General features: G+C 34.9%; 1 protein-coding gene across 19 annotated transcripts in view; it reads left to right on the top strand.

The window, feature by feature from the left end:
• The window catches only part of adgrl2a (adhesion G protein-coupled receptor L2a), a 334526-nt gene that overhangs the window by 215728 nt on the left and 96022 nt on the right, over nt 1-22776 (top strand). For 7 of the 19 annotated variants that reach the window (XM_088598905.1, XM_088598907.1, XM_088598910.1 and 4 more), the window contains exon 1: nt 6274-7184. The exons of 2 other annotated variants lie outside the window; for them this stretch is intronic. The gene's annotated coding sequence lies outside the window, so the exon portion shown is untranslated. Of the gene's footprint in view, nt 1-6273; nt 7185-22776 lie in introns of those variants that run through there. 10 more of the 19 variants (XM_088598903.1, XM_088598900.1, XM_088598901.1 and 7 more) reach the window with 4 other exon arrangements.

Consider the following 22776-nt stretch of genomic DNA (forward strand, 5'->3'; position numbering starts at 1 on the left):
GAACTGTTGGCCTCTGCTGAACCGTGTTACGGGCCACCATATATCAGCTATTTGATGGGACACCAGTGATACACATCTGTTTTCATTTGGAAACTACTAACAGTCTGAGTAAGGAGCATCTGAATATGGATTTTACACCTAGTGTACAGAACAATACATCGAACAGTAGGGATGTGCCAACAAAAATGATCCATGGATTTCTAACAATCTGATTCTCAGTTAAGGTCTTCATAAACAGCATGCAACCTCTGGTTTAGATATATTCTCTGAAGTGAGGCTCAAACATAAGACAAAGTAGATAGATTAATTGTTTTACATTCATATATGCTGTTTTAGCTGAAAAAAAATATTTAAAATAGTTTTGGGATTAAGTAAACACTAACTACAGAGCTGTTGAAGTTTTGTTTAAATAGATCAGCATTTACATTTGTTTTCTTGCTGGAATGCAGGGGGTGTGAGGAATTCTCTTTCATATAAACTAGTTGTAAAACAAAAAAAAGAGAGAAATACCAGGGTTTTAGGGACAAAGTATTTTATTGCAGAGCAGATGAAAAGTACATAGTTTATTAAACTAAAATGGGGTACTTCTGTGTTTACATCATGGGACATTGTTGGAATGATTTGTTTATATAGCTTGTTCTTTTTAAAGTCGAGTTATTTGACAGTTGTGCAAGCCAGAAACCAATGTAGACTTGTAGTCCACAGACCTGATTTGATGTAAAACCCTGAGCATTTGATTTTTTTTTGTTTAAAAATTACTTCCTGTCTGTGAAATGGCCATAAGTACAGTTTCCTAGGAAAACAAAAAACTACAGACACATTAACATTTTTGAATGGAGGATAACTATTTCAATTAAATTTAGGGTAGGTAATCAGATAGTTTGCCAATCGAGAGGACTTGTTAAAAAATATTATTTGTGAAAAGAAGTAAACATAACTTCACAAGTTTAGGTAAAATCTGTTATATTTTTTACACCAAATTTGGATCCATTCATATAAATGTATGCATACTTTATATAAATATATTTAATTATATATAGTATTACATATAAATGTTGTATATAACCAATCTGCAAAAGTGTGTCTGTGCTACATGGGTTTGTTGATATAATTAAAAAAGAAAGAAAAAAATGAATGGTTTTCTATTGATTCAAAATGGTTTAAGATAGTCTAATGCATAATCCCTTATTGATCAGTAGGTCAAGTTAATTGTTGCGTGTTGTACATTTTCATCAAGTGATGCAATGTTTAAAAGGCCAAATATAACTTCCTGCGGTTAGCAATTATAATTATACTTGTGATAGAATAATACAGAATGACTAATTCCTGCACACACTGTTGAAAATACATTTATCAGGCAATAGTAAAATGTTTTGAATAAACAGTTCTCAGATTGTCTTTTATCAATGTGAATTTCACATCAACTACTATATATATATGCAAACAATTTGATTTTTGAGTTTCTGTGTCAATGCAAAAAGTGAATGAATTATGCTTAGGTGGCAAGCTTTACATAAAATGACTTTGACGTATATTCTCTGTTGCTCTGTGCACATACAGTATATGTACATGATGTATATCTGCAGTATAAAAAAAAGCTTGTTCACAGACAAAACAAAATTCTGGAAGAATATTTTTGAAAATGAGAAAACAAATTAATCCATACTGGAAAACTAAATCAGTATTTTATTAATGGTATATTCTGTATTTAATGTTCATGTTTTACACCTATTCTGATTTTTTAGGAGATTTACAATTACAGGAAAATTAGATATTTTAATGGTTAATCCGGATGCAAAATTTATACTCAGCAGCAAAAGCAATATATTGAATGGTATGTTTATTCTTCAGAGATTAATGCTGATTTGTGTACAATCTAAAATGTAGTTTTAACTTGTTACAGTTAAATTTAGGGGGCCATAAAAAAAGTATGAAAACTTTACAAATAGATTTAGCAAGATTTTTATAATGATGTTTAATCAAACTCAAAGCTTGAAAAAGCTAGTTTACTGATAACAGTTTTTACCTTTCTTTGATTTACCAGGTGCAACACTTAAAGGTCAATATCTGGAGCCTAATATTTCACAGACAGTTACCCATAGAGTGAATCAGACTTAATGCTTTTAAGTAAAATGTCGAACGAGAGAGAGACGAGGATTCTAGAAGCAGTACTCTACAAATGATAGAATCTTTACAACCTTTCTTAATGGCAGGTATCTAAAAAATACATTTCCTCAAATTTAATCACTTGTTTGCCTAACCTTTTCATGTGTAGTGAAACCAATTGCATTTATATGGCAGGAGGTTATTGCTCTGCTGATCCACCCACAGCAGGATTAACAAATATTTGATGCATAAGAGAGAGACTGGTTAAACTAAATTGCCACTGAAATGGGAGACAAAATTAGAGATTAGACTAGAGCATTAAATAAAATGGAGATACAAGTGTAATTACCACTCAGAATGTGTAGTATATGTCAATCTGTTGCTGTGTTGAGAAGGCAGCTATTTAAAGAATTGAAACTTAAAGTAGAGGTCAAAGCTCCAAGTTGCTGTGTTGCCTATGGCTATGTAAATATGAACAAAGCTACTACACTAATAGAAGTAGTAGCCAGATTGAATGTTTCCAGGGGAAATTTGCCAGCTACAACAGTCTTTATAGACCTTACATAAAGCATTGTTTTTAAAAATCTTTTTAAAAAATGGCCAATTTGTTATAATGGTTGTTTCTATCTAAATTTAGAAATGTCTTCTAAAGGTTCATAATCATCTTTTTTCATGTGCAAGACTAAACTGGGACTTATAATGATTCATGAATTTGATTTGTGAAGGTGATCAATCCCAAATGTTTAAAATGTCCCAGATATTATGTTATTTATAACCATGGCTAGATTTTCTTGTTTATCTTTCAATTAATTGCATGAGTGCTTCATGATTGTCAACAATAAAAACAGATTAAGTTAAAACCTGTGATATTTTCTTTAACAAATTTTCGTTTGCACTACTTTGATTTTTTTGTGCACAGCAGATGAAAACAGCAATGAAGTAGTCTAACAAATTAGCATGCTAATGTATTGGCCTATAATTATAATTAAATAATTATCTTTTTTGAAATGACCTATTTTCAGCTAGGTTTCACTATCAGTAGCAGTTACATAATTCATACATTAAATTATGTTTTTATTATTTGATGTAGTCACCCAGGCAATGGCACATCCATTAGAATTATGTTATTATTTTAAAGTTTAAAAGGTTGCTTAAAATCCAGTTTTAAAAGCTACACATGTAGACTCAATGAAGAAAAATAGGTTGAAAAAAACTATTTCTCGTGAGAAGCATGTGAGTTATTTTAAAGGTGGTCATTTCCATTTCTTTATCCAGCCCATTGCATATTAATTATACCCTAAGTAATACATTTATGAAAAGTATCATTATTACTTTCTGTCAAGAACAAGTGTGCTTATAACAGCTGGATAACATAATTTTCTTTATTTTTTAATTCTACTGGTAGAAGAAAAATTAATCTGCTGACAATAGATACTCTGTGCCATAATTGGCCAAGAATTCCAGAAATCAAAATAATCATTGAAGAAGATACCCAGAATCATAAAGAGTGCGCATTAGGACAATTCAGCAACATTTTACTACATTTTTTTCTTTATTCTGTGGTTTAGCTCGCTTTCACAGTGCAAGAGCCAATGTGTTAGCTAAAAATAAAACAAAGATTCGCATCTTTTTATGCTCATTGAAACAAATGCTTAAATCCTTAAGGAAGGACCAATAAATAATATGTCCTGGAAATACAACACTTGCTTGGAATTTTAAATGGTTTCAGATGAAGATTAAAGGTTTAAGTATTAACATTCTCTCAGGTCCAGGCTTGACAAAATCTTTGAGTTAGGGTGATCTAGTTGAACTAATGATTTGAATATTTTCTTGAACTCAAACTATGCACCCATGAAATCCCCCTGTAGACAAATCTGATTATTATTCAGATTTCTGGCCCATTTTCTAATTAATACAATCTGAGGTCTCATGATATAATAATTAGACAAACAAACTGTGGCAAGAGGAATTTATATTTACCTCAACACTTTCCTTTGTTGTCTGACAGAAGTCTTTCCTTCAATTAAGGTGTGTAAAAATGGTCTGCATTCCAATGAGGGGTTTGCCTGCACTGCGACTTAAAAAGACTTAAAATTAGGAATGAAGAAGTAGAAAACAGAGAAAGAGAGCAGGGAATATAATTCATGATTCTGTTGAATGAAATGCAAGTTATTTTCTGAGAAGAATTGTAAATTGAAAACATGGGTTTCGACAGTTGAAAAATAAGTCTGGTTAAAGTGTTTGAAGGCCATCGATCTTTACTAGCCACTGAGGTAATGTGTTCCTTCTGTGTACTTGAGGTGGAATTGTCATGACTGCTTAGAAACTATTTAACGTAAAGCAAATGTAACGTGCATTTTCAAAGTACAGAGGGAACATTTCAATTTAATTTGCAATTACTATAAGAATGTTTGGCATATTTTTCTGTAAAGGCCTACATTTTACTGTATATATGGCAAAATCTGTATTTATTCAAAATACTACTAATTTGCAAAACACTATCTGAGGACATTGAAATCAGCAGCTAAGACATTAACATGCTTTTTATGTGTTGCACAGTTACAGGTATGCAGATACTGTAAGAGTCTTAAAACAGAATTTTAAAAGAAAATAACTGAAATTAAGATTCTAACAGTTTCAAGTAGCCTTTAATTGGAGTATGGATACTGTATAAACATGATTTTTAACCTGTACTGTTCTTGGACGTGTAAACAGAGTATTAATCCTTTGACTTATTTTGAAATTATTTCAGCCTTTTTAAAATCACAGTTTTTGTGTAGAATTGACTGTATTCAATACTTCTAAACTGATCAATAACATATTAAATAACATAGTGAATTGAAATATAAGAAATATTTACTAAAATAAAAATCATTAAGTCTCAACTTTGATGTACTAGATAAATCCTTCCAGTAGACTGGTGTAATTATTATTTTATATAAGTGTCACAACACTTTTACAGACGCATAACCTTTTATGTTCTTAAAATACACTAAAATGTTATAGTACTTGTCTTGCTTTCAATGCAAAATTAAAGCACTAATCAAGGAGTCCCATATGCTCAATTTTTGCTTGTCTCATTCTCTCAAAATTTGCATTTAATAAAGGGAAAATGGCTTCTGAGCGATTTCCGACTGATATGTGAAAGAATTAAAGCATGTATGAATTATACAAAGGCTTTAGCCCTTAAAGGTTGTTTTAAAGAAACCACATGTGTTTTTACTTTCAGTAGTACTTATACATAAACATTATTTCTCAAAATATGAATTTCTGCCATTGGGTGACCTTTATTACATCTGTTTTCTCTTATTGTATAGAAAAACATATCTATTATTATGTAAAATTATGCTTATGAAAACAGAAGTATGCCCCACTCATCCCTTCACCTTCACCTGGTTAATTTTACTTAAATTCACATTTCCCCTTAGCAGTTTCAAGTAGCCTTTTATTGGAGCCAGGTGTATACCAGCTTTCTGAGCTGGCACTGTTCTGGGACATATAAACCTTCCAGAGTCCTCCAAAGATAATTTTTCTAACTTTTTTTTTAATTACCATGAATAGATGGAAACAACAGTAAAAAGTGATTAAGGTTGTTTCTTTTCGTGAATTTTCCATGTGCAAATCAGAAAGGCCACGAAACAAATAAGGTGAGGGATCAATTCAGTATAGGAAAACTGAGGATAAAAATAATTTTAATATACAGCAAATGGCTTGTGCTTCTAAGAATGTTTTCAAATGAATTAAGGCCATAACATTTTAAAAAGGCAGAACATGTTATTTTCAAGACTTAACATTATTTTAGAGAAGGTGTACTGATTTCGTAAACTTGCTGCATAGTACGGAAAACTAGCCAAGAACTTTTTAGCAGACGGTGAGATTTGCTGTTCTTTTCTACACTTTCTCAAAGTGCAAAAAAAAATGATAATCTCTGCCTGGAATGAATGATGACAAATTCATCAGTCAGTGACTGTCTTAGCCACAGCTCCTCTGTGGCATCTCGGTTTTCCTCCCAGCATTGCTGCAATGTCTTTTCTGTATTTATTGAGTCCAGCTGGAGAAAAGAGGGGGTCTACTTTTTTAAAGCACTCTAGTGTTACTGTAAGAATACGTCGTCAGTCATTGGTTGAGCAGGCTGGACTGCCTACTGTGAAAGGGATTGAGCCGTCGAAACCCAAAAGCAGGGCAAGCATCAGTTCAAATGGAGTGGAAAATGGCCAATAGTGGCATATATTTATAGATAATCTGCTTCGCATTTGTGCTCAGTTGTCTGTAATCTTCTTTTGCGACAGCCGGGGCTAAAAAGCAATGGAGATTTAGTCTTTCTGCACATGATAATATGTTTATATGATTAGTTGCTTTGGTGCTTGGGAAGAGAGGCTCCGAGTCAGTGTCTGGTGTGGAATCCACGTCAGGTTTTGCCGCAGCCCCATTCAAAGCTAGCTCATGCAGAAGGGAGCCTGCATACAATTCTCTGCACTGGCACTGTTTACTGGGTGCTTGTTTCTCTGTCTCAAGCCATTCTCTGAGCGCTCAATGAATGCTGTGAGCAGGATCTTCTAATACGCGAGGAGCTTGAAACTCAGCAGTCACGCTTAAGGCCGCATTGTCATCCTGGGAGATGCAGAGTGGATTGACATCAACAGAGTGAAAAGGCAGTGCAGAGTTTTTTTGCCTTCAGATTTCAGCTCATCGGAGCTCTGCTTTTTGCTAGCTTTTTATCTCTGTTGAAGGCTGTTGTGCGCTTCCCTGTCGATTTTTGGTCTGCGAAGAAGAAATCATATATTTAAAAAAACAGCTGGACTTTGCTTCAATTAAAGATTGACCAGTACATTGACATGGAGCAGTGTGTCCAGTCTGCGGGAATGTGTGGACTTGAAGAAGAACCTGCTGCCTGATAAAACACTATCTGTCCCAGATAAGTGGAGCTTATGCATCAGAACTGCAGAGTCTCTATATTTCCTACTGTGCATTGAGCTGCAGAGGAGTTCTTTTTACAAGCTTGTCTGCTTTTCTGCTTAGTTTATCGTCTGCCTGAGTTTGCCATTCAAAAGTATTCCATGTGACTCTTTTCCTAAAAGGTAAGGATGAGAGCTATAGTAAGTTTTCACTTTTCCCCCCGTAAACGTCTTTGTGTTTGTGTTGCTTTTGTGTGTGTCGGATTAGTGAGGGGGATTTCTGTGTGCTTCTAACTTTTGGGACAAAGTCCACTAACTCAGAAGCAAAACTATTAAATGACTTGTTTAGATCATTGTGTGATTTCTGTTGCTTTCCTATACACAGAATCTGTGCTCGTTAACCCATTAATCATACTCCAAAAGATGTATATTTAAGTAATACTGATAGTAAACAAAGCGTCTGAAAGCTGCTCAACTAAAAGAATTTTAGATAAAAGAAACAATAAGCAGATTTCAACATGAATTATGCTTTGAAAGAACAGAACCAGTCTGTTCGAAGTAATTAAAATGATCCAAGGAGTGCCATGGTTAATTGAAAAATGGTTAATCAAAACACAACCAGATGTGGATTGATTTTGGTAGGCTGCCTTCTGAGTTTGAATGAATGGAAACGATTAGAAAGAGGGCTTTCACATGTACCAGAAGTAAAGGACCATTTAATTGGAATTTGTGCTTTTAAAGTTATAAAATAAACGGGTTTTAGGAATAATTGTTGTTTTTCAAATATTACATGTGCTGGAGGTAGATATATCTGTCTTTAATCTCTGTCTCTCGGTGTTTGTATATACGTGTTCGAAAGAGCAAATAAGCTTTAAAGGCTTTATTAAAGCCTCTGAATATTCAGGGCCTAGGTTCATATCCTATAAAGACGGCTTCTGGTAAATCAGAAAGATTACTATTAGCAGTATTCTGCAATACTAAAATTACCATAGAATTATTAAATGAGCATTGGTTTTCTCTTGGATGCTCAAAAATCTGTTTTCCTTTTCACCTTTAACTACGCTCTTGTAAAACGAAGCATAGGTCACATAGCATGTTTGAATCCACGGTAACGCTTTATTGCGCGCCGCAGCGGTACAATTAGATCCTTTAACTGCACATATATTATTTACTAATATCCCAGCATTTCACGTCAACCACGTGTAAACTATCAAAAAACGCAAGAAAATAAGAACGAATTATTTAATTTGTTTGCCGGGTGGTTATCACGAATGTTTGATTACAGGCGAATTTGTAATGCACAAAGAGGATGAACGATGAATCTGAATTGATCTGTAAAGTCAGTGATCTAAAGGATACATTAAGCAATGGTTCATTCAATTTCTAGCGCAAGCACGCAAGATGACACTTAGGCCTTTGCAAATTTCCGTGCTTGACGGGAAAAACAAATGAAAATTCTTGGTTGCATCGATTCAGAATACAACTAATTAGTTTTCTGCAGGTAGTAGTAGTCACATTCAAGCCACAGTTTTCGGAGAACAAGTCTTTCGTATTTCTTTAAATGCCATCAGCAGTTACTCTAGAATTTATTTTAGCATTGCTTTTAATTTGTAAAAACAATATACACACTGTTTAGGTAACAACAGTAATTAAGGGTTTCTGCAAAAAGTAGGAATGTATTTATACTTAAATTCTTATCAGATAAAAATATAAATATTGTAATGTAAATCAGAAATGTAGCTGTGCATTCGTATATCCGAAGACAGTGGTGTTTCTGAAGTTTATAAAAGAGCCCTAAGTATTTCTCAGGTGACAATTGAGAACTTGTTACACTGTTGAAAATATGGATGTATTTTACTCCATCAAGAATTCTTAACATTTTTTGTACAATTAAAAAAAACAACTTTGTAACATTATATTTCTGTGTTCCACAATATGTCTAAGAAGACGACGGTATGTTACTGTTTCTACTTTTGGAAGTTGCATTGATGTAGAGCTTGGTTAATATGCTTTCAGATTTCTTTTAAATTTGTGGTTCACAACAAAAGTAAAAAAAAAAAAGGTGCTGCATCTGAGTGAGGAGAGGAATTCAGCAGAACAAATGTTCTGTTGTTTGATTTCCTGGGCCACACTGTGATTCACTCCTTTTGTTCTGTCTCTCTTAAAAAGAGGTGCCATTTCACATCATTCTGCGCAAATTGTTTGAATTAATGCAAGTGCGAATTCTTGCTGTTTGAAGGCATCAATTAGCATATCAAAGTACTCAGAGCCCAGGCTCAATGGGGAAAACTTAAGGCTGTAACCCATTTGCTTTGGCTTGGGCCGAAAGGCCGAATGAGATTCTGAAGGAGGAAAATGGGGAGGTGGACTTGCAGTCTGTCTCAACACTTTTTGTGTTTCTGTGTGGAAACAGGCAATCATCTCTCAGTAACAGCATTGTTCTTCATAGCTAGAAAGTCTGTTGATCTTTAAGAAGAAACACTGGTTTTGTTTCCTTTTAAGCTGACTGAGAATCTCAGTAATGTGTTTTTCTCCACTAGTTTAAAAATATATATAAATATAAAGTGTAGGCCACTGTGGACTTTGTGAAAGTTTTAACTTTTGAAGACTAAAATCTTTTTTTCTTCCTGGGAATTCTCAGTGTGTTTATAAATGAAATTGTGATTGCCTGCAAGGAATTACTTAAAACTTTTCTTTATGTTGAAAGCCACCAGTCGCAAAATGGAAATCGGGGGTTGAGTTTTCTTCTGTGGGGGATTAATTGATTTAAAAAATAAGATTGTGGATACTAATAATTTATATTCCTACTGAACCCCTTTTGGGCGATATAAGATGATCAACCTAAAACACTTTCCACTTTACTATAACAATTTAATCTGTGGAGCTTTCGTTTGCTCTTCATTTTCAGCAGTTTTCAGTCTTATTACAGTAGGCTTAAAAGCTGCATCTGGGAGTTAACATTGTTTGTTTTAGATGACTGAAATAATCTTTTTGGTATTAGGCTGAAAGAGATATATTACTTTTTCTAAGAAAAAACAAGCTATGGGTGTGACAAGATAGATAACGTATTTATTTTCCATGAACGCAGCTGTTGTTTATCTGCTTACAAGAAGTATCTTTTTGCTTCACTTTTCATCTCTACTTGCAAATCAATACACCAATGTGGCCTAGCAAAGATTTGGGAAATAAAATGCAGATATTTCTTATTGCTGTTTTCTTGTGCTGTTGGCAGATGGTTATGAGCTTAATATTGTTTTCTTGGTGGACAGTTGTGTAAAAGAGCCAAGAGCTTGTAGGAATATTTGCATTTATTCTTGTAATTATAGCAAACAAAGTAGGACCGTTAATATTGCAGCCTTAATGTGCTTTTGCTATTTAAGTAATAGTTCATAAAAACAGGTATATGTGTGCATACGTACACGCAAGTAAGAATGTTTTGGGGGTGGACATAATAATGGATCCATGTTACAAATTTGATTTTAAAATATTTTTATCTTTGGCTGTAATGGTAGGTAGTTGTGAATCTTAAACTAAGGGAATTTCATGTAAATTCTCCACTTGTTTATTTTTTTCCTTGCATCATCTGTAGTCTATAGAAGAAGCTTTTTGAGGTGTCAAAGGACCACATATCGATGTAATTGCCATTATCACACTTAGGTCGCCGTTAACTAGGCTGCTTTGAATTCAAAGTGCTATAAGGAAAGCACATTAGCCATTGTGCTATTAGAGATAATCTACAGATTGCCCTGGAAGAGTAGCACTTACATTCATACTACTCAGGACATGAATCTGACAAAACCCTGGAATGTACATAATTAGGTGAGTGCAATATTTTCTGTATACAGATGTGATAAAATTGGACCACTTGAAGAAAAATTAAAGTGTTATGGGGATTACATCACCTGACATCCTTAATCTCGGCAGGTTAATTTGTCAGCTGTCTCTATTCTCAACAACAGGAAACAAATTGAGGGGAGCAGATAGGTCTGGTTAGAGAGAAGGATATAGTGGTTAGGAGGTGGTGAATGCAAATCAGTGATTTTTGTTTTCTTTTGTGTGCATGTGTCTGTGTGTTTAATCTGACAAATTCCCATTAGGTACTTTTCCTCTTTCCACTAACTTCAGAAATCAAGCTGTGCAGATAACTAACCTCTATCAAAGAGAATAAACATGCCTTTAGCACAGCTATGGCAAATTTGATGCAATACATCCACCGTATAGATCCTTGGTGGGCCAAAATGCAGCTTTTACGACTGTTATTTTACAATTAGCAATCAGTAAAACACTGGAGGCTTGGGTGTGTCCCGCAGTCATTGCATGAAACATTTGTTTCCAGTAGGAAGATCTCCACCTCTCTAAATGACAAATTAAACTTCCTGTGTGCTTTATTAATTTCCTATTGGGACAATAATAACCTGAGAGATGGGATACATATGGTTTAATTTGGAGTTTTCTTAGCACCCCCTCAGAAAAAATAGGTTTGTTTCGTGCGTGGCATATTCAGAAATGCCAAATGATATTGTTAATGGTGTCTGCTGTATAGGATTCTGGCATTACATATATCATATCATACTTTTGTCTAAAAGTGAACGTCTCCAAGACTAATCAGCTAAAAGGACTCAAGACTCGTTTTAAATTCAGTTTACGTTTAATGTATTTAGAAGATTGAACTACCAGTTTTGATAGGTAACATTCAAAATGTGATCATTAGTGACAACTTAAATTTACTGAACAGTGAATAAAACATTGAGAAAACAACAGTACATGCCTCCTGGGTTGGAAATGTCGTACAAACATTCGAATATGTATTGTATCAGACATTAATTCCATGTGATGGATAGTCTAGGATCATATTTACATATTTTAGAAGATTAGCACTCACCTGTAAAATGTCCAGATTCCCCTGAAACCATGTTTCACACCTAAGGACTGTCATTAACAGAAGCATTAACTAGCCAAACAACATGTCAAGGGAAGACAGCTATTTAGCTTTTCAAGTAGGATTTCTTGTATTAGTAATTAGTGATCCCTAAAATAAACATGTCGATAAAATGCTTAATATAAATTTAAGTCTTTGAGTTTGCTAGACTGTTCCATTTAAAAAGATACGTAAGATTGTACTATCAGAGCAGTTTTTATTGATTTGCTTGGGTTTAAAAGTGTTAATTTAGATTTTTTATTCTATTAAATGTTTAAGGTTTCTCCTTAATTCTACAAACATTTCAGATAGTTTAATATTTTTGTCACCTTCTTTAGATATAGGTCTGTAGCGTTGAAGTTATTGGAATTTGGTGATGGTTAGTTGGAACAAGTATATACAAGTCAGCCGGCTTGAAGTGTGCTAGGCTAGCTTGGTCTTTTTGTATTTTATTTGTGTCAGATTATTAAACATTTTATAATATATATAATATATTTATTATAATATTTTTCCCATTCAAAAGCTAGAGTTTCCATCACATTAAAAACTAAAACACAATCTATCAAACTCTTTGTCTCTATAGGAGTAACGGTTGCCTGTGTCCAAAAATAAATTAATTTTGGCTCAGTGTTTGTTTCATAGAAATGAAAATAAAAGTGGCTGCTTTAGTTACTGTTTAAAACATGTTAAGTCATACACACATGCACATATTGTTTATCAATACAATACATTTTTTGGTCTTCCGCTGCATCAGTATTAGGGAAAATATTAAATGATGGTGTCATTATAATGAAACCTCCTAGGCAAAGTTTAAAATAAACACTAGTTATTACACACCAAGCATATTTGACGAAAGTGTGGCCTGGCTCACTGAATGTTTGCAGCAGGCTGCCAGAGGAAGCTTTGCATCTCTGCTCAGTTAGAAGTGTTGAAGCCTCTTCTGTTTGCTCTTAAATAGCCCGCACTTCGCCTCTGTTTTCAAAAGACAGGAATGTAATTTAGCCACAGTGTTCGGTTTTCCTTTCGTAATTGCTCGTAGCAGGAAAGGGCACAGTCCCTTGGTCAGAAAATTGACAGCCTTTCTACACAGCTCAGCCCAGGGTAAGTGAGGAAACTGAAAATTCAAATGTAAGAATTTTTTTTTTCATGTCTTTAATCCTCAGGGTTGGCCATGTATCAGAGCCTGGAAACTAAGAGATTTTTCTTTCTTGTCACGAAAGGGATGAGGTGACTTTAATTAAGAATGCATACCTATGGGTTAACAGCATAGTTCACAGAGTAATGTGCTTCATAAATTAAAACACAATGCTTTTAAAGATTTCCAAAGTAAAATTATCTTTGAAAAAAACAATAATCTGTTCTGCCGCTTTCAGGGGCCTTTTATCAAACTTAGGTTACTCATTACTATTGTTGTTTTTGTGGTTTTTTTTGGGGAAAAAATGAGTGTAATTCATGAAATTGATATGGGTTTACCCCCATCCGAGTCGTATTTGACTCGTACCTTTGTGAGTCATTTGACAGAACATTTATGATTTAGATAACCTTTTGATCACTGTAACAATTCAACAGTCAGCGCTTTAGCTCTGAGTTTAGGCAACCTAATGTGGCAGGTGGGAATGCTGTGTCCTGTTAAAATGGGTCTCAAACCTGGAAGCTTTTGCATTCAAATTTTATTATTTTTGTCATTGCTATTGAATTGTTTTTTGAGTGAAGTCCTAATAACTTGCTCTTTCCCTCAGGTCATACTCTGAGGTTTGCCTTTGCTGTGGCAAAATCTCGTTATGTCTGCGAAGAATTTAGCAAAATGTGTCCCTAAGAATGTTTCATCAAATGAGTGCAGAAAACATCAGCAGTGGCCTGCTGTTCAACAGATAACAGAGGTCAGATTGGCCCTTAATGGGAGTATACTCTGGACAGTATCTCACGGTCCTGTTTAGGACTTCGAGACCATTAGGGTGTGTGAAATATGTGTATAACAATCTCGTATTTTCATCAAAGTTTATTGCATCAAGCCTTGGAGCAGTTCATCCACCCAGGCCTGTTATTTACAAAACAATTATTTCCAACGCATAATAATAAAGAAGGCTATGTACTATTAGAAGTCCGCACAATGACTACCACCTGCAGGTAAAGTGCAGCCTACAGCGGAACACCATTGATTTCTTTGGAGGCACATAGCAAACTTAAATACAATTTGCTTATAATTACAAAAGAAATGTGGTTTGATAAACTAATGCAGCTACCATTTGTAGTTGGTTTAATGTGAACTGCAGTGATTATCACAGTCCCTGCAGATTTGTGCTGATTTGTTCAATTACCAAGGTTGCTGAAGAGAAAAAAAAGTATCTTTAATGTATAAAATAAATAGAAATCAGCAGAACTTAAGATCTTTTGTGCTGTGCCACATTTTCATGCTTATTTTTATTCTGCATCTAGGGAGGTCTTACTGATTTGCAAACTTACTCGTCTTAATACAGAAGCATTATTTAACCCACTGTTTAATGATGCGAGCTGTGGTTGAGAGTGTGTTTGATCCCACAGACTTCTTGTGCCATGCCACAGAAATGTGGAAATCACCAGAGGAAGATCTTTGCACTTTGCACAAAGATCCATTGTTGAAACAACGCACAAAAACCATTAAGTTGCATTAGTACATCTGTGAATTTAATCTTGACTGCTGTGAGAGCCAGTACCAGCGCAGCAACTGGCACTTCTGCACCTGCTGTTGTCTCTATGAGAGCCTCTCTAGTGAGTGAAACACTGCATCATACTCAACTGATCTGGCTTTGCTGATTCTGCCATGAGGAGCAGAAATATGACAAGCCAGAAGCAATGGGTTGCTCTTGGGTCATCGAGTCAACTCACAGGAGTTTCTGGGGAAACGGTTTGAAAACAGAGGACAAATGTCACTCCAAATAGAGATGTTTAAATCAGATTCCTGCCCTTGGGTGAAATTTAGTTTGTGTTTGAGCCCGGATGTAATGTCTCCCTCTACAGAGCACAGCATTAATCACAGCCTGACAAGAGAACGTGTGTTGAGCAAAACAGGCCCCTGTTGGTCTTGTCACTAGTTTTCACAATCTGTTAGGAGTACATTATTAACACGAAAATTCACACCCTGGGATTAAGGTCTACCCTTTCTTATTTAAAAATTGGGAGCAGGAGTCTCAGGACCTGTCCATTTAATCTGATAGGCCTTCAGGGATCCTTGTGGTGGTTGTTTCACTCTGTTGCGTGGCTTGCACAGCTGCTTTCAGACTTTTACCTCTGTTTGTTCTGCAAATCAGACTCCAGCTTTAATTTTCTGACTTTTCTTGCTGCTTCGCTTTAAACCTCTTTAACCAGGCTAGTTTAAGTGTTGTTTTCCAAGAAAAAAAGTGTTGAACACTTACATCACTCACCACTATTTTTTGTGCTTATTTTGCCTACATTTCCAGCAAGGACAAAGAACAGAGATTTAAACGCTAGTAATAAACTATATTTTATATAGCACCTTTAAAGGTGGCTTCTCAAAGCGCTTGTTGAAGTGTTTTCTTTTTAATATTTTTTTTTGAAGTTGTCAGTTTTGGTGGTTAAGAGAGGACAGCTTTTTTCAGTTGAAGGTGAAATTTAGTACTTCATTCTGGATGATGTCTTTGGTACTGCATACATTGTATTTTTTACATTATTGCAGCACTCGGAAATAGCACTGTTTGTTAATGACAAAATTCAGTAGGGAATTTATATATTTACATTATAGTTTTTATTGCAAATTATGCTTAAGTTTAATTTTTTGTTTACATTGGTCAAATATATTTAAAGTATAATATGAAATACATTAAATAATATTTAAGCTTTATTTAAAAATATATATACTATGGTTAATGTTGTGGCATAATTTTCTTTATTACTTTTTAATGGATTATGTTTTTGAATTGTTAGTTAATACTATTTGACAAAGGGATACATAAAGGATGTAATTTGTTTTATTTGTAAACCAGTCATTTTTTTCCTCAGCACTTTGCAGATTTATTAGTGTGGAGAATTTTAAAGTTGTCATTTTTCCACAAAATTCTAAAACATGTAATTTAAAAGAAGAAAATATAATGCTGCCAAGTGAAAATTTTTAAACTTGAAAGCTGGGTATTTCCATACTGCAGGAAATTATTTTGCTCATCCTCTTAGGTGAACTTTGCGTAAGGCATTGCTGTCCTGTTAACAAAAGGGAGGCTTTGCATTTTTGTCCTTGCTGAGCTGTGCTTGGATGCCTGTGGCATTTCCATCATTCAGCGACTCAAGCTGATGACTGGTGTGTCTGGACCAAATTGACAGGATACCAGGATAGCACTCCAGCGCCCATTACCATCAGAAATAACTTCTGTAAGCCTGGGGGCAGCTAAGGAGTCGCATTCCAAAAAAAAAAAGTGTTCAAAGCTTCTAATAGTTACTTTGCTGTGCCTGATACCATCTAGTTGGATTCAGTATGTTTTTTTAAAATTTGCATTCAAAAGATCTTCCTGTCGTTCACCCTCTAACCGTAGTTCAATTAGCTTTGACACAGCCAGACCCTCTGGCATTCGCTGACTTTCGCTGTTAGTGAGTGACTTGAAATTTGGATTCGGAGCTGTTTTAAAAGAAAACTGGCTTCTCTTTAAGTGCATTAGCAGTGCCGTACATACAGAAACATAGGAACAGCGCAGCTTTTGTACGTGCATGACATTATTGCTGGCTGTGCTATTCCTGTTTAATGGCAAGTGGTAATTTTTACAGTTTTTCCAGTGTGGCTAAAATATGTGCAGTCATAGCTTTTAATTGATAATAAAGAAGGTTCTAGCCCAAGGGAAAAGGAAATCATGCCTTTTATTTGTTACAGTAAACACAGCCTCAGTGCGCTTCAGAATGATTTATTTTTGAGCTGCAAAGATTATTCGGACTAGAAATACAAGGCATGCTCATTTGTATGGCCGAGCAATTCAGTTTGTTTCAGCAGAAAGCACTCAGTGTTTTTCTGTGTGCTGCAATGCCAGAAATTCCACTGGCTAGCTGTGACAAATGTCTGTCACACTAGATGTATATAAAACAAAGGAATGCCGTGCTGTTTTTTAAATGTCAGCGATCCATATACTATACACTTGTCCATCTTAGCCCTTTGACTAGTTCAGGCCTGTAGGGGGAGTTTATGAAATGAACTCCAGGATATTTTTAAAGTGAAGTACCATGTAATGTTTGCTTGAATTTATTTATCAAGCTTCATACATTTCAAGGTTATTCAATGTATCATATATAAAAATATAAACAACAAAAAGGGATATTTCTATATATTATTCTAAAATGTGTTTATTTATGGAGAAAGAATGTACATTTTATATTATTATTTAATAACTATTTTAGCTTATAAATGTTATTTTGTTTTGCTTTGATGTGTGGATGTGTATATATAGTCATATGCACATGTACAGAATAAGTAATTTGTGCACATTGGACAGTGTACGCTGTTTTTGTATTAAATATTTTACTACAGTGTACACTTATTTTGTAGTTTATTTGTTGTTTTGAAAGGTTTTAGGTTCTTCGCTGGTTTTGTAAGTCACGCTTAAAAGCTAGTAAATGGGTTCAATTAAATATAGGGATCTTTTTAAAAACATTAAATGGAAAATATTTTGTAAGTTAATCTTGAATGATGTGTGCATGTGTTGTATTTTTGCTAGATGAAAATAATTATCCTCTAAGATGAAAGACTTAATTTCGCAAGCTGTTTTTTTCCTACTCGAGAAACCTTGATTACGTCAGTGTGGTTTAACCAATTACCTTCCCTAAAACCACATAAATCTTGTAACAGGATAATCCTAGCCTGTCTGAAAGTTCAGTGTGCTTTCGTAGCCCTAAATGGCTTCTCAAATCAAGAAAGTAGATCTCTGAGCTGCCTGCAGTCTTATTAGATTTACTCTCCCAATAAGAGCTACTGCTTTTTCACAGTATTCTGTAATCCTAACTACTTGTTTGCATATTTATATTGATTTTTTTTCCATTATAAAGATTTTTTTAGGGTATTATGAAGTTGTACAGCAGTGGGATTACCAGGTGAAAGTTTCATGTACAGCCTTTGTTAATCCTTATGGTTTAGAACACCAGGTGAAAGGTATGACCTAAACTGTAATTCCGTCATTTAGTAGTACAGACATGGTCACCTTTTAGGATTTTCAAGGGGATTTAAATTCTCTCAGCACCAAAAAAGAGCTTTGTCTCAGAAATGTGGAAATTACCAATTTTGGCTGGCAACGATAAAATATTCAGCTGCAAATTATCTCAGACATTTCGTTGACTGTTGGCATATCGTCTTATGTGTCTTTGAATGTACAAACTTTGGTGCGATTATATTGAATTGTTTTTGGAGTTATCGTGCAGAAGCATGCTGTCTTAAACATACACAGGGTGCAAAGGTAGTGATTACAGTGTCTGCTGCCCTGCTATGGGTGGCAGGAGATGATAACGTTGCAAGTAATCCATTTACATTAGCTCATTGTATTACTGCAAGACTCTGATTCTTGGAAAGATTCATGGTTTAGGGAAGAGCGTTAAGTGACATGAAAGGACAGGCATTTTTCATGACTGTCACCGTTCTTCAAAATAAAATTTTAAATGCAGGCTCTCAATTACCTCATACAAAGCTGTGAAAATGAACATTTTTTTACATTGTATTGTTATTCATGGTGAAATTTGGCATTTTATTGTAGTTAATTTTCAGTACAGGTGTTTTCACTTGATTAATTTAATATCCAGTATTTTACTGCACAACATTATGTAAATAGTGATTTAAAAAAAATGTTAAAGTCAAATGGAAAAATCTTACATTATGACTCATGTATACAAGTAATATCTTACATTATTCCTTGTGATATGGTATTTTTAGTTGTCTGTTTCTAGTTTATAAAGATTATCCTTTACAGCTCTTAAGTGTTTTGATCTAAAGGGGCTTGCTGAATGAACCTATACAAAAACATTTACGTCACAACAATTCTGATACTTTTGGTGGCTAACACATGTTAATGAACTTGCAATGAGCCAGACTAAAACATAGCAGGAAGTTATCGTCTATGACCTGCTCTCCCGAACTTCTGGGAGATGGCGATTTTGCTTCCATTTATTTCTTGTTGGAATAGTGTGTATTTTTTCTTTTGCAAATAGTGTAGATCTTGAATTATTTTTCTCTTGCTACTACTATACAGTGCATCACAAAAAAGGAGTATTTTCAAAGCAAATCAAAATAGCAGCGCAAAAAATATCATAAGAATATTCTTACTGTGGCCTTGGCACAAAAAGCCGGTTCCTTGCCAATGTCACACAGCTTGGCTTTCAGATTTATGCCAGGTTCCAATTTCATCAGTTCAGGAGTTGGACGTGACCGAGTGTCAAACTGACTTGACAGATTGTCTCCAAACGTGTCCCAGGATTTTAATTATCTGCATGAATTGAACGTTGCGGAATGATTAAGAGGAAAACAATTTGATTACTTTAAGCAGGCTGTATATATGTGTGTGCGTACATATAGGCTACATTAATATTTTTTGTCATTTGTGTATTTCAAGGTGAAGTCGGATGCGATTCATCTGGTGTCCATGTGTTGTTTTAATGCATGAACTGACCTATAAAATGGTTAAAAATATCTTGTTTACAGTATCCCTAGGTTTTATTGTGTCCTGTACACAATCATTGATACTTTCAGTGCAGAGCAGTCTATTGGCAGACATATCTGATCTTGGACACAATGCTACGCCTACTTCTTTTTTCATTTCCTCACTTGCGGGAATGCAGTGCTTTTTAAGTGTAAGGTATTGGCATCATTTGTACTCCGTAGTATAGAGAAATCCTGGAAAGTGATTTGTGGTGGCTCAGATAAAAGACTCCTCTTATGTGAATGCAGGATGGAACCAGTAGCCTGGAGGCTACCACTTCACACCTGTCCCAAGTCGGAGTCGGGCGGGATGGATTCGTCTGGGGAGTGTTTAGCACCAGTCCTCCCTGTTGCCAGCCAGGAGCCTGTAGGGCTGGGCGTTATTAATTGGGGCTGTGTCCACCCGCTGCTTGACACTAAAAGGTTTCCTGTTTGTGTTGCAGGACTCATAGTGTGAATAGAAGCAAACGGCCTGGCAGTGCATATCTTTGTTTAAATTCGTTTATCATTTCCAGTAGAAAGTGCACTGTTGAATTCATCGAAAGAATAGTCAGTTGTTCCCCATCGAAGGACATGAAGGAAAAAGTGGTTCTGCAAAGAGGTGAAGTTGAAAGGGCAATGTACATGTACTACAAATGCAAATGCAAAGTGCTTTGTCTCTCAGGAGGAAATATGTGAAAAATGTAAGCGGAATTCTCTTAATTTCCCATAGCTATGTTTTGCGCTGTTGTTTCACGTCTTGCTCTGTGGTACCTTTTTCATGGTTTGTGCTGCCACCCGCTATCTTAAAAATTAATCATCCTGTTGAATAATGCTTCCCAATCATAGTGAATTATTGATGGCCTGGTTCTTGGTAGAGGGACAGAGCAAGCTTTTTACTCATACAGCTGCTACTTTTATCCTGTATTAATGAGCCACGTTACATGGCCATCCGCTGAAACAGTTTGCTGTAAAGCTCCAATAATTTGGAATGCTAAAAAAAAACTTTTTGGTTAACCTAGCAAAAACAAAAGTAGTTCCAGTTAATAGCGTTTTCAGTTTTATAGGAAGCATGCTAAAAACTATTAGTCGCACTGTAGATTTCTCATGGGATGCATGTGCTTACAGTACAGAACTAGTAGCTATTTTACATTGTGATCATGGCATAAAATGTTAAAATTGGTTTAACATGAAGATTACAAAGTACAATAATCATCTGTTTTGATGTGAGAATGCTGAAATCGGGATAAGTAGGAGTTTAGGTTGGCAGAGTTTGCAAAATGTGACTGCTCCTCCTTGGGCACCTTTCGTGAGACCTAACCTGAATGCACAAGCACTCGGCTGTGATTAGGAAATGCAGCCTTCACTCAACATAGGCATTGCCAAAGACGGCAATCTAGTTTCTTGACTGAGAATATGGAGGTGTTGCTGCTGCCTTGCTCTACCTAAATTGACTCGTGTATCTGTAAGTATTTTCTTGGAGGCATTATGTACAAATGCGCTGCATCAGAAGACACTATAGCCTGTGGAATCTGGTGGGTTAGCCTTTTGAAGCATACACTCACTTGGTTTCAGTTGCATCTCTGTTGTGTGCATAAGATGAATAAAAACAACATTGATGCATTCTGCTGAAATCGAGAAGATGAGCTTTAGATAACTTATCAGGCCAAACGTTACTGCTTTGTTTGCAATCCCTGATGTGTTATGACTAATTTAGGCAGAGTGTGGCACATAGGCTAGTGCTGCACTCTTAGTTTTGTTTCTTTGTTGCACTTGCATTGTGGCACGTATTAATAAAATTCAGGGCTTCAGCATCTTAAATGTTATAAAAATGGATAAATACATTGACATCCAGTCTATGTATCAAATCTAAGGAAAGAGGGTTAGGAACGTATTTGTCTTGTAGAATGTAACTATTCCTATACCTGTAAAATATTAATTTCAAAGCTTGATGGTGGATCCCAGTCTTGAGTTGAGATTTTATTACTTTCTTGGGTTGGTTGAATTTAGTTTTCTATAAAATGACACATTTTGCATAAAACAAGCTGTCGTTTCAATAAATGAAGTATGACAGATATATGATACGGTTCACACAGTGTAATTAAAGCAGCCTGTAGCACTTCATTTTTAATATTTCATTATTGGAACATTACAAGGACATGCTGTGATTGTTGTCATCCTGTGCATCTTTTTTTGTAATCTAATAAATTTAATTAAATTGCCATTTATAAATGCTACACCTGAAAACCTTTTGTTTTCATATTCCTTTGTAGGTTAATAAGTTTAAAAAATAATTAAATGTTATATAAATGTGAAAATTATACAATAGGTGTTAAGTGCTACAGGTAATACCTTTTTGTTATAGCTAATTACTGTCAGGATAGATGTATTCAGTAATGAAAGTAAGTAATAGTTTCTACATAGATAATATTTTTTTCCTGATTTTTGTTTTTGTTTGTTGTACTGTGGATCTTTTACAGCACGAAAGTAAATTTAGCAATGAATGTGGCAGATGCTTTCACTATCCCACTAATTGATGTTGAAGTGTTCAAATAAAATGTAATTTAATTATATTTGTTTTCTGTTCTAATAGTTAATTAACCAAAATGGGTTAAGGGCCACATCTCCCTGATTTTCAAGTTGAATGTTCTTAAAACAGGGTCTGTAATAAAACTTGAAAATCAAAGTATACATGCAGTTATTAGTGGGTAAAGGAGGTGCCTGTTAACTTTGTGAAATAACTATGTGTATATCTTTTTTTTTTCATTAGGAACTCACAACATGTTGCGTAATTAGCATATTTTACCAAACTGAGTTTTGTGTTGTATCAGTTAGATTTCAAAGGGAAATGAAAACCGTGTCAATAACTTAATGTAACAAGTTATTGCAGTTGATTGGCAGGTACTATCGCTATGAGATACCTGGGCTATGGTGGTCCTTGGAACACTTTGACCTTCTTATTTATCTGCTGGTATTAATGTCAGCCTATTATTAATTCCTGAGCTGGGAAGCGCTGGGTGAAGGCACCATTTACGTTTGTGGCAAAATTACTCTTATCATCTGGGACCTGAAAGGAATCGTTTTTGTGTTATCAGTAAATGGAAATGACATTTTCAAATTTCATTTGTGATAATCCACTTCACTTCCACTAAAACACCAGGATTACTACTGAGAATGTATAACACCCGTATTAAAATTTTGTAACCTTTACAACTCAGCCTTGTTAA

The sequence above is a fragment of the Lepisosteus platostomus genome, chromosome 11 (assembly GCF_059453375.1).
Source record: "Lepisosteus platostomus isolate fLepPlt1 chromosome 11, fLepPlt1.hap1, whole genome shotgun sequence".
NCBI lineage: Eukaryota > Metazoa > Chordata > Actinopteri > Semionotiformes > Lepisosteidae > Lepisosteus > Lepisosteus platostomus.